The 13272-nt window shown below is 49.1% G+C and overlaps 1 protein-coding gene across 2 annotated transcripts in view; it reads left to right on the top strand.

The window, feature by feature from the left end:
* Window positions 1-13272, top strand: part of ADPRM (ADP-ribose/CDP-alcohol diphosphatase, manganese dependent) — a 143957-nt gene that overhangs the window by 54455 nt on the left and 76230 nt on the right. Inside the window, exon 5 of one of the 2 annotated variants that reach the window (XR_004026942.1) lies at window positions 2533-2666. The gene's annotated coding sequence lies outside the window, so the exon portion shown is untranslated. Of the gene's footprint in view, window positions 1-2532; window positions 2943-13272 lie in introns of those variants that run through there. The other variant, XM_030799458.1, reaches the window with a different exon arrangement.

Below are 13272 nucleotides of genomic sequence, written 5' to 3'. Positions count from 1 at the left end.
AGACAGAGGGCAGATGAGACAAAAGAGTCTTCCGGGGCTCACTGTGGGCATTGTGTTAGCGTTTACCCTGGGAAACTCCTGGATGTGCTGTTGACCCTTCTCTCTGGAGGACAGTAGCCTGGCCCCTGCCCACCCCACTGGAGCCATTACTCAGAACTCTGGGCTACAAAGGCCCAAAGAAAGGATCCTGGGGAGGAGGCTACATGGAAGCTACATTCATTCGTTCATTCATTCACTGATTCATTCAATAGGTATACTTTGTATCTCTACTGTGTCTATCGAGCCACTAATATGTGTCCATCTCTGGGAATATTAAGTTGGTTGAGATATGGGTTGAATATGCTGTGCAATAGTGGGGAATTTAAAACACAGTCCTTGACCTCCAGTAGTTTTTGTTTTGAGACAGAGTCTCGCTCTGTCACCCAGGTTGGAGTGCAGTGGCACAATCTCGGCTCACTGCAACCTCCACCTCCCGGGTTCAAGTGATTCTCCTGCTTCAGCCTCCGGAGTAGCTAGGATTACAGATGCCCGCTACCAAGCCCAGCTAATTTTTGTATTTTTGTAGAGATAGGGTTTCACCATGTTGGCCAGGCTGGTCTTGAACTCCTGAGCTCAGGTGATCCGCCCACTTCAGCCTCCCAAAGTGTTGGGATTACAGGCATGAGCCACTGTGCCTGGCCTCCAGTAGTTTTTTATTGGGTTGGGAGAGCCATCCACTCCCAGGAAAGCTAAGGACTAATATGAATTTTCTGTAAAGCAGAAGCACGTGGGAGAAATTACCAGGCACCTGTGATGGAGGAGGATGAAGTAAGGGAGGAGCAGCCTTTATTGTGTGCTCTGGTGTGGGAGCCCCTTAGCACCTGTACAGCTTGGGAAGAACTGTAACTGGCCCATTCCACAGATGAGGAATGTGGAGCTTCGAGAAGTGAAGAACATGCGCCAATATATTGCCTGTGCTGAAGACAAAGAGGGCTTGATGACACGAGGATTTGCCCCCCTTTTCTGTTAGGACCCACCTGGCTGCCTCCAAACACTGACTTGCCTCCTAGTTGCTGGCCTCACGTTTCCTCCTCCTCCGCTTTTCTAGAAAATATGCTCTTTTAAGAACCAAGTCTGAAGTGAAGGCCGTACTTGAACTTGGGGCTGGCTGGACCACTCAGGCTGCTCGAGGTGCTCTATCTCTCTAACACCTGCACTCTAAGAACCAAATAAAGGACTCGCTGGTTTGCGGCTGGGTGGGGTTGGGTGGGGCTGGGTGAGGGCGTGTGAGTCAGCTTAGATAAAGAAAATCATCCAGGAGGGATGTGTTTTGGGACACTGACTACTGACCTCCTTTCTCACCCTCTTTGTACCAGGCAACTGTACAGATCCCAGCACTTTGGCTGTTTCCAGCAGTCTGCTTTTTTCCCCAAGGGGCTGGCCAGGAAGGGCTGCCTGGGGGACAGTGGCTGCTCTCTCTTTCCATTTTTCTCTCCCATGATCTCAAAGCCATCCGTTAAGGGAACCATCCGCTGCTTGGGCAATTTCCTTCTGTGTAGAGAGCAAATGACATTTGCACTGTTTGCTCATCTAATGCACCCAGCATGTCCTCCTTTCTGGTTAATTTGGGTCCCAACTAGGGAGTCCTGTACTGACATCATTCAGGCAGTTGGGGGCTCTGGCCACTGCATTTCTGGCAGCACAGGTCCCCCGCTCCCTTGGATAACTGCCCAGCCCAGTTATCCATTGAGGGGATGCTTCAAACAGCTGGGAAAGTGCACAGAAAAAGGTGTGAGCAGTGGTGACGCTTGTCTTTATTAACCAGTGAGCAAATACATTTTAATTAAATTGCAAAGATACACATCTTTGGTTCCCTCTTGAAATCTAGCAGAAAGTATGCCAGGGAAGAAAATTTACACAGGGAGAATATTCAAATCAGAAGTATTTTCCGGTTTCAAATATCAGCAGGGGGAGGCAAGGGCTGGGGAGAAGAACAGGAGTGGTTGTCTTGGAGTCCCCTGTGAAGTCCCTCACGAAGAAAAGACTTATACAAGAATTCTCGGCTGGGCGCGGTGGCTCACGCCTGTAATCTCAGCACTTTGGGAGGCCAAGGCGGGCGGATCACGAGATCAGGAGATCGAGACCATCCTGGCTAACATGGTGAAACCCCGTCTCTGCTAAACAAAATACAAAAAATTAGCTGGGCATGATGGCGGGCGCCTGTAGTCCCAGCTACTTGGGAGGCTGAGGCAGGAGAATGGCATGAACCCAGGAGGCAGAGCTTGCAGTGAGCCGAGATCGCGCCACTGCACTACAGCCTGAGTGATAGAGTGAGACTCCGTCTCAAAAAAACAAAAAAACAACAACAAAAAAAAAAGAATTCTCACCTCCCAAGGTTATGTCTATTTGAAACTTAGAATAATTGCCTCAGTTGGCTGATTTTCCTCTGAAGGAGAAATTATAAAATTTAAGATGGGGAAGGGAGGTGTGGAGAGGGATGCTGGAGATATTCTGGCTACTGCAGTAACTGGATGGCTATCTGCTTTTCTGCAGGCCCCTGAAGTAAAAGCCATGCTTGAAGTCCCCTCCTGACTTCTAGTCACTTCCATGCTGCCAGCAGAGGGCATGGGATTCTTCCTGAGGAGCCTGAGTCTCAGCTTTGCTCGGTCCTTGCTGTGTGACCTTGGGTAAGTTATATAACCTCTCTGAGCCTCAGTTTTCTCAGCCATAAAACAGAGACAATAGTCAGCCCTACATTTCAGGATTGTTGTGAGAAGTAAATAAGACTATGCAAAAGGCCTTTCTTCCCGTTCCTCCTCTTCCATCTGGGGGCCCTGTTCTTCCTTTCTCAAGCTGTCCCTCCTCCCAGCAGCTTTCTGAGTCTGCGTGCACTCCTGAGGGCTCCTCTTCCTCATCTACCTGTACCCTTTGGAACACGTGGGGCTGCCCTTGGTCGCATTGTTATCTCATTACATTCCCATCTCTTACACTGGAAAACTGACCACCTGTATAATCCACATCTGAGCCCAGAGCCAGCACACGGGAGGCCTCTTAATGTTGAATGAAATCGCTCTGCAAACTGCAAAGAGCTTCCAACAGCCTCTTAGCTGTCAGCACCCAGGGTAGTATTTGTCTTAGCAAAACTGAACCAACCTCACCAAAAAGTGAAGCGTGTCTGGGTCCAGCCTGTAGAGAGAGGCCTGGGGGAAGGAGTGGATGCAGAGCCCATTTTGTGCCACTGGGGAGAGGAGTCCCGAAAGGCCACTGACTGGGAAGCCCAGGCCTCCGCAAGCCCATGCTGTTCACTCCGTGGTTGGATAGAAGTCAAGATCCTCTGAGCCTTCCTCCATCGTCTTTCTGCAGTCCAACACCGCAGTGTCACTAAGCCCGCTCCCCCAGCTGGATAAAGGAGCTCTGCTGGGCTCTTCCTGCCTGCCCTGGGATCTTTGTGTCTCACGTCTCTGAGATCTTGGTCCCATCACCAACTTGCTCTGTGACTTTGCAAAAGTCACTTAGTTTCTCTGAGCCTTGATTTTCTTATTTATAAAATGGAGTGCCTCAGGAATCAAAGGAAATAGAGCGAATGTCTCCCCTCTTCTCTCAGCTACAGCTCAGGCGCTCTCCACCCTGGCAGCCCAGAAGAATTATCTGGGAGCTTTAAGAACGTCTTAATGCTGCCCTGAGGGTCTCCCAGTCGCCTTTCTGACTCAGCGGATCTTCAATGAGACTAGGGCGTTGGCTACTTTTTTTAAAGCTCCCCAGGTGATTCCTGGGTTGCGTAGGGGCTGAGAACCACTGTGGGCTGCTTGGCCAACAACAGGGCCCCTCTGTCCTGGCTGTTGTCACTCCATCTGGCTTCACTCCACCTCCCACCCCGCAACCCTGCCTCTTAGACGCTGCTGAACATCTTACGGTTTCCCAGAGGGATCTCTCTCTCTCCCCCCACTCTCCCTCCCTCCCTCTCTCCCTTTTTCTCTCTCCCTCTCTACTCCTTTTCCTCTCTCCCTCCCCCTGTCTCTTTCTCTTCCTTCTTCTCTTTTTCCCCCTCTTCCTTTCCCTCCCTCTCTCCCTTTCTCTCTTCCTCTCTATCCTCTCCCCTCTCCCTCTCTTTCTCCCTCCCTCTCTTTCTTCTTCTCACCCTCTCTCTTTTTTCCTTTCTCCCTCCCTCTCTCTTTCCCTTTCTCCCTCCCTCTCTCTTTCTTCTTCTCGCCCTCTCTCTTTTTTTTCCTTTCTCCCTCCCTCTCTCTTTCCCTTTCTCCCTCCCTCTCTCTTACCCTTCCTCCTCTTCTCTCTCCCTCTCCCCTTTCTCCCTCTCTCTCTCCCTTTCTCTCTCTTCCTCTCTACCCCTCTTCTCTCTCTCTCCCTTTCTCTGTCCGCCTCCCCCCTCTTTTTCCTTTCCTCCCCGTCTTTCCCTTTCTCTCTCTGTCTCTCTGTCTGTCTCTCTCTCAGGTTTCCCTGCCTTTCTATATCACCCTGTTCTCCCCACCCAGACTGCTGTCCTCTAGGCTTAGCTGAGCCCCTCTCATCCTGGGAGCCTCACCTGGGCCCTGTGTCTGGGGTTGGCCCCCTCCATGCTCCTCCACCCCACCTGCTGCCACCTGGAGGCTTCTCTCTGTGTCTCCTAATTGTCAATGTCTCACTGCCCTGGAGGCCCCTCCCTGGCTCAGAGCCTGGCATATGGTGGGGGTTCTGAGTTTGCCCGTCCTGCCTTCCTTCCCTCCCTCTCCTTCGGGCCCCCTTGGTGTCTTTCAGCAGTGTTCTCAAGCTTTAGCAAGCATCAGAGTCACCTGGAAGGCCTGTCAAAACACACATTGCTGGGCCCCACCCCCAGGGTTTCCTATTCAGTGCAGGGGAGGAGTAGATGATTTGCAATTCTAACAATTTCCCAGGTGATAATGACCCCACTCTGAGAGCCACTGCTTTAGGGAAGGGTGTTTCAACCCAGGCACTATGGACGTGCTGGGCTGGATGATTCCTTGTTGTGTGCCCTGTCCTGTGCACTGTAGGATGTTGGGCAGCATCCCTGGCCTCTACCCACCAGATGCCAGTAGTAACCCTCCTCCAGATGCGACAACCAGAAATGTCTCCAAACCTGGCCAGATATCTCCTATGGGGGCAAAATCACCCCAACATTGAGAACCGCTGCTCTAGAACTCTTTGTCCTGGGGGTGGAGTGGACTCTGTGGGGACTTGGCAAGGCCAAGTTCTAAATTACTGTCCTCAAGCCAAATCAGGCCAGCCACCTGTTTTTATAAATAAGGGCTCACTGGAACACACAGCCCCGCCCATTCATTGTCATCTTCTTTCTGCTGCTTTCTTGCTACAAGGGTGGAACTGAGTAGCCATCTGGTCTGCAAAGTCTGAGACATTCATTATGTGGCTCTTTTCAGAAAAAGTCTGTCGACCCCTTTTCAGACCCTGAAGGAGTCTGGTAGTATGTGATGTGGTAGAAGGACGGGGGCAGGTGGGCCCGCCCACTCTCTTCCATCCAAAGGAAGGGTAGTCCCCCAGGCTGAAGCTAAATAAAGGGGGTCTTCTATCCCCAGGAATTTCCTATGTGTGCTGGGAAGGGGGTTGGGGTGGCATTGGGCCCGGCAGCCTGGGGCCAGGCTGGGATTTTCCACCACTGCCTGGTTCACGGCCATGTGGTCACCTCGCTTTGACCAGACCTGGGCTCTGCTTATCTACAGGGTAAACAAGAGCTCTGCACACAGCCCCAAGGAGAAGGAACCACAGGGGTAGATTCTGAGGTGGAGTGGAAGTGTATATAGCATTTAGGTCTGATATGTCAAGGGGAGGACTGGGGAAGAGGGACGTTGGGCTGGTTCATTCATTCATTTGACATTTATGGAGCATCTGCTGAATCCAAGGCACCATATAAAAGGCACAGTGAAGAAGATACTGTTTTTGTCCTCTTGGATTTTCAGAGTTTGGGGAAAACAAGCAAGGAAGGGATGATTACCCTTGGGGGAGCACAGGGGTGAAGCACAGAGGAGGCTCTAACCCAGCCCTGCTGGTGTGGTTCGAGGGGGCTTTGAAGACAAGACACTCAATATCTATTTTTGACCACAAGTCTACTCTGTTCCCCTCCCTTTAATGGGACAGCTTTTAAGCCCCCCAGATTCCTTCCTAAGTGCTCCAGCTATGTATCAGCTCAAGTCTGTGCCCTGATTTTCATAGCTCCTTGAGCTAAGCCCTCTGCCCTCATCAAGGAGGCCTCAGCTGGCCCCACCCCATTTCTCTTGTCCAGAGCATGAGGAATGCATGGCAGCCTGTTTGCAGCAATTGAGTAGTCTAGCAGGGGTGCCCCTTCTGGGACATTGCTCATGCCTGTCCCCTCTGCCTGGTCACTGTCCTCCTCCTGTCTCCTGGCCCATCTCAATCCAAATCCCACCTTGACTTTTTCACATCCACACAAATGCTCCCTCATCTGTGAAGGGGGATCATAGATTGCGGTTGACTGTGGATCGCAATTGTGCGTGTGCGTGGTTTCAGAACCATGCAGTATTCATCTCTGTACTCTTTATAGCCAAATTTAGCACCACAGTGCCTCTCTGGAAGTTCACAGTAAGTATTTTCTGAGTGAACCAATGAATAAATGGCATCCTAGGGAGTTAAGGGAGATGGCAGTGTTGTCTGGTTCTAATTCTTTACACCTGTCCAGCACTAAATAGTTGCAGGGCACTTCGAAACTTGAGCTCATTAATCACCACCCAGAGGCACAAGGTTAACAGAGTGGGCGTTGCTTATCAATCAGGGTTTTTCACTAGTCTGGGCAATAAGCAAATGGGTTTTTTTTTTTTTTTTTTTTTTTTTGGTGGTAAGAAAATGGCTTTGGCTAAATTAATCAAAAAGGACAGGTATGGGAAGGGCACAGAGAAGCTCACAGATTTGTGACCTTGACCCACTGAAGAAATTTATTTTACATTGCAACTGATTTTACAATACACTTATTTATATAACAGAAGTAACATTTAGAAGAATCAATACTGACCTGAGGCCAAGTGTGGTGGCTCATGCCTGTAATCTAAGCACTTTGGGAGGCTGAAGTGGGAGGATTGCTTGAGCCCAGGAGTTCAAGACCAGCCTGGGTAATATGGCGAAACTCCATCTCTACAAAAAATACAAAAATTAGCTGAGTGTGATGGTGTCTACCTGTAATACCAGCTACTGGGAAGGCTGAGGTGGGAGGATCGCTTGAGCTTGGGAGGTCCAGGCTACAGTCAGCTGTGATGGTGACATTGCACAGCCTGGGTGACGGAGTGAGACCATCTCAAAACAAACAAATAAACAAAAACTGACCTGAGTTTAAGTTTATATTCTGTATCACTTTTAAAAACTGATGGCCAAGGACCCAGTACACTGATTTCATGTGACCCATAGAGGGTCACAATCTGTGTGTAAAATATTGGTTTAAAGGATAAAGCCAAACTCCTTTGGAATGGTATCAAAGGCTCCTTGGTAACCTAGCCCCTACCCACCTCCCAGACCTTACCCATTCTTGCCGTTTTAGTTTCTTATAAGTTTCTGTTTCTTTGAATTCCTTTATGTACCCTATGCTGGGCCTCATGCCGGTGCCCCATTCCATCTGCCCAAATTGTCCTCTTCCTCTTCACCACCATCCCCCGCCCCCCACTTTCTTCTTCAAGACTCAGCTTATCTCCTTGGAATAGGTTAGAGCCTCCTCTGTACTCTCAGAGGACCCTGAGTTGGGAACCACCTGTCTCAGAGTCATTTATATTCCCAGACCCTGCCATAGGCCTATTGAGATGGGGCAGTGAATCTGGACATCTACTGAACTAGCCCAGGTGATCTCTCTCTTTTTTTTTTTTTTTTTTTTTTTTTGAGACAGCGTCTTGCTCTGTCACCCAGGCTGGAGTGCAATGGCACAGTCTAGGCTCACTACAGCCTCCGCCTCCCAGGCTCAAGCAATTCTCCTGCCTCAGTCTCCTGAGTTGCTGGGATTACAGGTGCCCACCACCACACCCGGCTAATTTTTGTATTTTTAGTAGAGACCGGGTTTCACCATGTTGGTCAGGCTGGTCTCAAACTCCTGACCTTGTGATCTGCCTGCCTCGGCTTCCCAAAGTGCTGGGATTACAGGTGTGAGCCACCTCTCCCAGCAGCCCAGGCGATCTTATCCACATGCACATTAACATTGGAGACTTACTGGTCTGGAGTGTCAGTTCCTTCACGCTACTGACTGTACTATTTATCCACGTATATGCTGTTGTAATGGCTCTCCAGCACCTCACCCCTGTCCTATGTTAGAGGAATTCCCTGCCATATCATCTTTTTTTTTTTTACTTTTTAATTTTAAAATTATTACTTATTTATGGTGTTTTTTTTTTTTTTTTTTTTTTTTTGACGTAGTCTTGCTCTGTCGCCCAGGCTGGAGTGCAGTGGCGAGATCTCAGCTCACTGCAACCTCTGCCTCCTGGGTTCAAGCAATTCTTTTGCCTCAGCCTCCTGAGTAGCTGGGATTACAGGCGCCCACCACCATGCCTGGCTAGTTTTTGTATTTTTAGTAGAGACGGGATTTCACCATGTTGGCCAGGCTGGTATCAAACTCCTGACCTCAGATGATCCACCTGCCTCAGCCTCCCAAAGTGCTGGGATTACAGGCATGAGCCACCACACCAGGCCTATTTATTTTTTTTAGAGACAGAGTCTTGCTGTGTCACCCAGCCTGGAATGCAGTGGCACGGTCATAGCTCACTGCAGCCTTGCACTCTTGAGCCCAAGCGATCCTCCTGCCTCAGCCTCCTGAGTAGCTGGGACCACAGGTGTGTGCCACCATGCGCATCTAACCCTGCCATAGCATCTGGATGGGAAACAAAACCCATTTCTCCATAGCATCTGAAAAATTCTGCTTGCCCAGTTCCCTGGCACAGGGGACACGGACATGTGGCCTTGTCTCAGTCAAGCAGTCTCACTAACCCAAGACTTTGAATCAGGAGCTGGTGACCCAAAGCAGCAGAGAGCATGGAGAATGCTTTGGTGGTGGCATCTGCAAGGGTCCAGTTCCCAGAAGCAACTGCGGTGCAGTGAGCTGGGGACCCTGGCACTCACACGGCGGGGGAGGGTGGCTGGCTCTTTGGCATGAGCTTGGCTTAGCCTCCCTATCAGCTTCCCATTCTCAGAATCTGGCTCTCCAGTGTTTGTGGCCATTTGGGGACCCACTCGATAGCCTTTCAATTAACTACCTTTCTCCTTAAATTTACCAGAGTGGACTTTCTTTGACACTTACAAGTATGAAAACCCCACAGATACACCAGCACCTACAAATGGTAAATATTTGCTGCTACAGGAGTAAGTCAGCCCAAGGCTCAGGGCTGCCATTCCAGCTTTCATCTCAATCTCATTTAAGTGCACCCTTGGCCCCACCCCGAGCACCTGGCAACCCAACCCTTAACCTTGGCCATTGGCTTTGTCATTCCAGCCAATGAGGCCTAATGGCAGAGTCACAGCTTGTGTATCTTCTTTAGGGAGACATAGTTAATCGCGTCTGTCCTCAGGATGGCTCTGGGTAAGAGTGTGACAGGTAGGCAGGCTTGTGGAGGGGGTAGAGACATGCTTTCACTGGAGAAGAGGAAATGGATAAATGGATTTAGGCTTTCAGTATCCCCATGGAAAACTCAGAAATGTAGCAATTAGAATGTTCTGTGGCTTTGGCTGGCTAACTAAGTGCATCCAACTGTCCTCTGGGGATAGGGATTCTTGTGGAGAAAACACATTTTCTTCTCACTGATGATCATCTCCCACGTCTAACGGTCCCCAGCCAACCAGCTGAGATCAGTGAATAAGACTTGAAGGTGCATCGGAAAGAGAAAACCAACAAGTGCTGGGGACACCTCTAAGGCCCCTGCACACTCACTGGCTGCCCTGCTGTTTGAGGGGTGGTGAAATGATAACAGTGGCAGAACAATAACTGCACGTCAGGTCTGGCAGAAAGTGAAGAGCACCCTCAAATGGAGCCATTGCAGAGAGTCCAGTCAAGGAACTCTTTACCAGGGTGTGGACAGGATGAAGAGAAGGCAGTTAAGAGCTTTGAGGAAGCACCAGGACTGACGATAACCAGGAGCCAATCCCTACCACTTCTAGGCTCCAGGGGCGAGGAGATGGAGCTGGAACTGGAATCCGGAGAGGATTGTTGGAGGAGAGGGCTGCCTGGCTGGGGCTGTGGCCTTGAGTGGAGAGGTACACCACTGGGACCCAGCAGAGAGGGAACGGGGAGCAAATACCCTGACTTCTTTCTCCTCCCTCCTGCCTTCAGTTTCCTGTCAGTGCTTCTTACTGGTTCTGGCCAGTCCAAGGGAATGGGCGCCATTGATGTGGTCCATAAAGGCTAACCTACTGGCGCACGGAGCAGAGAGGAGTGGAGAGTGGTTCAGGAGGGGCAAATGGAGAAAATCCACACAACAGCATAGAGAAGGCTTCCTACGAGCTGTTACGAGCACAGTGTGTATGGAAACTCATGTGATTCTGCGAAGAAGACTAGGGACTAGTATTATTCCCATTTTAGGATTGGGAAAACTGAGGCACAGAGAGGTTAAATAAATTACCCAAAGTAAGTGTGAGCGTAGCTGCCATTCAGACGCAGGCAATCTGGATCCAGAAAGTGTTCTTAACCACTATGTTCAGCTGCCCAATAAGGTAGTCACGAGCTACATACAGCTACTTAAATATATATCATTAACATGAAAAATAGCAAAAAATTCATCAAGTTCCATGAGCTACATTCAAGTGCTCACTGGCTGCATGTGGTTAGTGGCTGCCCTGTGGGATAGCACAGATATAGAACATGTCCCCATCCCAGAGAGTTCTGTTGGACAGTTCTGCACCAGGCCTGGACACCTGACCTGGATCCTTTCAACCCTTGAATTCTCTGCAAAACGCACTCATCCATATTCCTATCAGTAGTTGTGGTGTTCCTGGCATGGAAAGGACAGGGGTCAGTCTGATTTGAAGATTCTTAGGACATTTCCTGATGGCTGCCAGATAATGTAGCCTCATATAAAACTGACATCGCTTTTTGTTTTTGTTTTTGTTTGAGATGGAGTCTCGCTCTGTCGTCCAGGCTGGAGTGCAGTGACATGATCTCTGCTCACTGCAACCTCTGCCTCCCAGGTTCAAGCGATTCTCCTGCCTCAGCCTCCTGAGTAGCTGGGATTACAGGCACCTGCCACCACACCAGCTTTTTTTTTTTTGTATTTTTAGTAGAGATGGGGTTTTGCCATGTTGGCCAGGCTGGTCTTGAACTCCTGGCCTCAAGTGATCTGCCCACCTCGGCTTCCCAAAGTGCTAGGATTACAGGCGTGAGCCACCGCACTGAGATCGTTTTATATGGGCCATGCCTTTTCTCATATTCTAAAATTCCTTTCCTATTCTGTCCTTTCCTATCATAATATCAAGGACATCCCATAATAAGCAAAAGCATTTCTATCAGAGGAGACAGAAAAAGTGACTGGCACATTTGGCCATCTTGTCCCCTCCCCATTTTGGAGATATTTGTCCTCAGGGCTTAGGGGACGCTGGCATCCTGTGATGTACAGCATCGTTCCATCAGCTCCCATGAGAAATTCTCTGTTGGGTTTAAGCAATCCCCAAATGTATCATATTGACATGAATATATCATCTCCTCAATGTCCAGCATTAGCAGACAAGATGAGTGCTGAAGATGATATAAATCCTACCTCTTATGTAGGCTAGAGGTAAAGTCTGGCTCTGTCTGACTGTGGGGACATAGTGAAAAGGAATGTGGGTTAATATCAGATGACCTCCCCTGCAGATATAGAGATGCAGGGTCTGTACTTTCTGGGAGAGGAAGCAAAAAGTTATCTCTGAACCACTGATAAGTCAACCTCCCAGCAAAAATGAATGCTAGCTTTTATATATACATTCTCTCTCATGCACGATCCGTGTATACCTTTCCACACATATTATTATGCTGTGTATAATCCCTGTTAAGTGTCTCTGTGAACATTTTTGCATTTCGTTTTATTGCAAATAATTATCACAAATAACCTTCACTGTTGCTTTTTGTGCAAAAAACTCTGTGCACTTATTATATTATCTCAATTCTCACAACAGTAATGATAAGATAGAAACCATTGCTATTCCTATTTCACAGAGGGAGAGAGTATACTGCTTAGGATCACACAGCCAATTTAGTGGCAGAACTAGGATGATAGCTGGATCTATTTGACTCCAAACTCATGCTCTTCTCACAATTACACTATGCTATAACAGAGTTTTGCAAGCCGTTTTTGGCTCTGGAATGCATTCAGGGAGCTTTTCCAGAAGACTAATAGGTGAAATAGACAAAAGTTGAGCTGGATTGGTTGAAATGCAAGTGCAAAGCTGCCAGTCTCATGTGCTCTTGTCCCCTGGCACCCTCCCACCAGACATAACCACTGAAACACCTCAGGGAGCCACCTGGACTCAGAAAAGGCCAGTTAGCAAAACACTGTCTACACATCCCTTTAACAGGCTGCATAGGATTTACCTTTTTTTTTGAGATGGAGTTTTGCTCTTGTTGCCCAGGCTGAAGTGCAATGGAGTGATCTCGGCTCACCGCAACCTCTGCCTCCCAGGGTCAAGGGATTCTCCTGCCTCAGCCTCCCGAGTAGCTGGGATTACAGGCATGCGCCACCATGCAAAATTTTGTATTTTTAGTAGAGACGGGGTTTTTCCATTTTGGTCAGGCTGGTCTTGAACTCCCGATCTCAGGTGATCCGCCCGCCTCAGCCTCCCAAAGTGCTGGGATTACAGGCCTGAGCAACCGCGTCTGGCCAAGATTTACCTTTATGGATGTAGCATCATTAATGCACCAGGTGGCCTCCTGCTGTAATAAGCTGTCTTGATGATACATTTTGAACACTTTCTTTTTTCGAGACGGAGTCCCACTCTGTCGCCCAGCCTGGAGTGCAGTGGCGCGATCTCGGCTCACTGCAAGCTCTGCCTCCCGGGTTCACGCCATTCTCCTGCCTCAACCTCCCTAGTAGCTGGGACTACAGGCGCCCGCCACCATGCCCGGCTATATTTTTGTATTTTTAGTAGAGACGGGGTTTCACCGTGTTAGCCAGGATGGTCTTGATCTCCTGACCTCGTGATCCACCTGTCTCGGCCTCCCAAAGTTCTGGGATTACAGGCGTGAGCCACCGCGCCCGGCCCATTTTGAGCAATTTCATGATTTTTTTCTGATAAATTTATGGAAGTGAAATGTTTTTGTTAAAATATGTGCCCATTTTAACCCCAAACTCTCCTTTGCAAAGGTGAGACTGCATAAAT

This window comes from Nomascus leucogenys, chromosome 19 (genome assembly GCF_006542625.1).
Source record: "Nomascus leucogenys isolate Asia chromosome 19, Asia_NLE_v1, whole genome shotgun sequence".
NCBI classification, from domain to species: domain Eukaryota; kingdom Metazoa; phylum Chordata; class Mammalia; order Primates; family Hylobatidae; genus Nomascus; species Nomascus leucogenys.
Note: the sequence above shows the minus strand (reverse complement) of the source record. Positions and strands in the feature narration are given on the sequence as shown.